Consider the following 2,500-nt stretch of genomic DNA (forward strand, 5'->3'; position numbering starts at 1 on the left):
TTGGCCTCTTGATTTTGATTCAAATAATACAAAAATCATATTTCATTTGTAATTGATGAGTTCAAGTTGTTATAACTTTTCCATTGTAGTGCTTGGCATATTAGAAAGTATTTTCCAAAGCTGTTTGAAACTGGTAAAGCTACTGGTAAATTCCCTCAAATCTTATGACACCACCTTTTTTTAGTGAAGGTGTAGCTTTAATATCAAGCCGCCACTAGCCCCCCCACCACCCTCCCCCACTCACTCCCTTCCACCTCTAATAGGGTCCAACAGGTGGCCCGTGTTGTGCCCAACTTTCCATTTCCTGGGTGAAGGTGTGGGGTGAGTCACAGCTTTGTAACTTGGCTGGCAGTGTGCCGCCTGCCATGCTCCTGTCCTGTGTAATGGCTGTATTGAGCGTGAGCACTGGTGCATCACTAAAGGGGTTTTCATTTTGCGAAAGCCCACATTAGTGGCACTGGCATTGGCATGGGTATTGGTTCAAAGGCTTTGTCGTGGTTGTGTTTTGTTTTTTTTTGTAGTTGTTGTTGATTTTCTTCCCCCTGCCAAGTCGATGAAGGTTTTGCCGCAGTGCATAGATGCAGCATACACAGTGGGGGTTTTTGGTGAGTGCCTTCAACTGCATATGCCAAGAAATTATAGCATTGAGAGGTATTTAGCATCAAAATCAGTTTTGTACACACACACACACACACAGTATCTTGTCCTAGCTGGATTCTACAGCAGCAGGTTAATTGGGACAGGTTAATTGGGACAGGTTAATTGGGTTGGGAGGTGGTAAATGCTGCTGTTTTCTTTCAGCCCTGCTGTTTGTCATCCTGATTCTCCAGCTGTACCTCACACATCTGCCTGTCCTGAAAAGCACTGAAGGATGATGCAAAAAGTGAAGCTGTGAAGCAAGATAAAGGCTGAAGGGGAAGAAGTCTGTGTGTGTGTGTGTGTGTGTGTGTGTGTGTGTGTCCCCGCATTTTCTGTGTCTGCCTGTGTCTGTGTTGTCTGCTTGTGCGTGTGAGGCTGAGCGAGAGAGAAAGACAGAGAAAGTAAGAGAAGTCCATGACTGCAGATTATAGGATTATTGGTTGAGAAGTGCCATTTCAGATGTTACCACCTGTCTTAACCTGCACACAGACTGAGGTAAAAATGTTCAGATAAACACCAAGTGTCCATTGTAACATCGATGGAAATAATGTATAAACAAATAGATAGTTAATAATTGCTTCAGCATTTATTTCTGTGTTTGAAGATCATGAAGGTAGTTTGAATTCCTTATCAGGACATCCAAACAGTGAAAGATTTGAGGAAGCTTCTCTCATTGACATAATTATACAGAACAACAAGTTTATAACAGTATAAGTTTAAATTTATTTGAAAATGATATGAAAATCTAAATTGAAACAATTTATTTGGAGATAATTTACCTATATAGTGCAAGTTTGAAAGCAAGACCCTGTTTTTTAAAAAGAAAACTTCATTGCCAGTTGGACACCTTATGAATTGAGTGTGCATTCCTTTTAAAGTGGAGCATTAAGAACAGTCTAGACACATGAGATTTTAGCCTGAAATGTAATATCCATGCTTAAAGCCATATACCAGTAAGTATAGATTATACAAAATTAACTTGTTTTTGACAGCTCATTCTGAATTGCTTGAAGGAGCAGTTTAAATAAACAAAATAAATAAACAACATATTTTCAGAATTTCTCTATCACTAATATTTTTTTTTTGTTTCAGTATACTCACATGTCATGTATAGTATAGAAAAGAGGTACCAAGGACAATGAGTCCCCTCAATGTTGGTAGACTACTGCTAGATGGTAGATGTTCCTGAGGCCAAATATAGATAAAACATGTACACTGTACATTTCAGAATTACATCTGTGCACTTTTAAGTGTAACAATAGCCTTATTTGTCAATGAACAAATGTATAATTAATATAAAATTTACAACTCCAAAACAATTCAAATTCAGTGTAAAATGTAGGTGATTTAGTTAGCGAAGCAAAAAAAGTTCTAATTTTGTTGCCCAGTGTATGCTATGGTTAATGTCTGTTATTTAACTTTCTGTTGTTTAAATTAATTACAGTTAAAATAAATAATAGTTGTAGGGAACGTTACCTGTCTCTTTTCCGGTTTGTACTGCAGAGGAGCAGTGTAGCACCGCTGCTGTTAGGAATGCTCAGCCCATTGACCTGAGAGTAACCCAGGGGTCACCCGAAGGTGACCCAGGGGGTTCAGAATATTTCTGCTTGTCAGTGGTGCTGGTGGGTGGAGGGTAAGTGTTGCAGAAACCCTTTTCTGCGATTGCCTTATTGAGAAGATGAGGGGAAGATGCATAGCTGCAGGGCTATATCACAGAGTACAGAGTAGTGCTAACATCTGAAACCAGGCCCACATCCTTCAGGACAATCTGAGCTCGTAGCTCACCATGATATGAGCTCATAAAGCCCCTCAAACCAGCTGGATCGCCTTCCTCCCCATTCTCTTCCTTTTGTTCCCATAA

The 2,500-nt window shown here is 39.8% G+C and overlaps 1 protein-coding gene and 1 long non-coding RNA gene across 5 annotated transcripts in view; both read left to right on the forward strand.

Moving 5' to 3' along the window:
- Positions 1-991, forward strand: part of LOC118241798 — a 1,539-nt gene extending 548 nt beyond the window's left edge. Inside the window, exons 2-3 of the long non-coding RNA XR_004776360.1 lie at positions 522-605; positions 802-991. This is a non-coding gene — a long non-coding RNA (uncharacterized LOC118241798). The remainder of the gene's footprint in view (positions 1-521; positions 606-801) is intronic.
- Positions 1-2,500, forward strand: part of trps1 (trichorhinophalangeal syndrome I) — a 98,281-nt gene that overhangs the window by 30,672 nt on the left and 65,109 nt on the right. The gene's annotated exons all lie outside the window — the stretch shown is intronic.

Source organism: Electrophorus electricus, chromosome 8 (genome assembly GCF_013358815.1).
Source record: "Electrophorus electricus isolate fEleEle1 chromosome 8, fEleEle1.pri, whole genome shotgun sequence".
NCBI classification, from domain to species: domain Eukaryota; kingdom Metazoa; phylum Chordata; class Actinopteri; order Gymnotiformes; family Gymnotidae; genus Electrophorus; species Electrophorus electricus.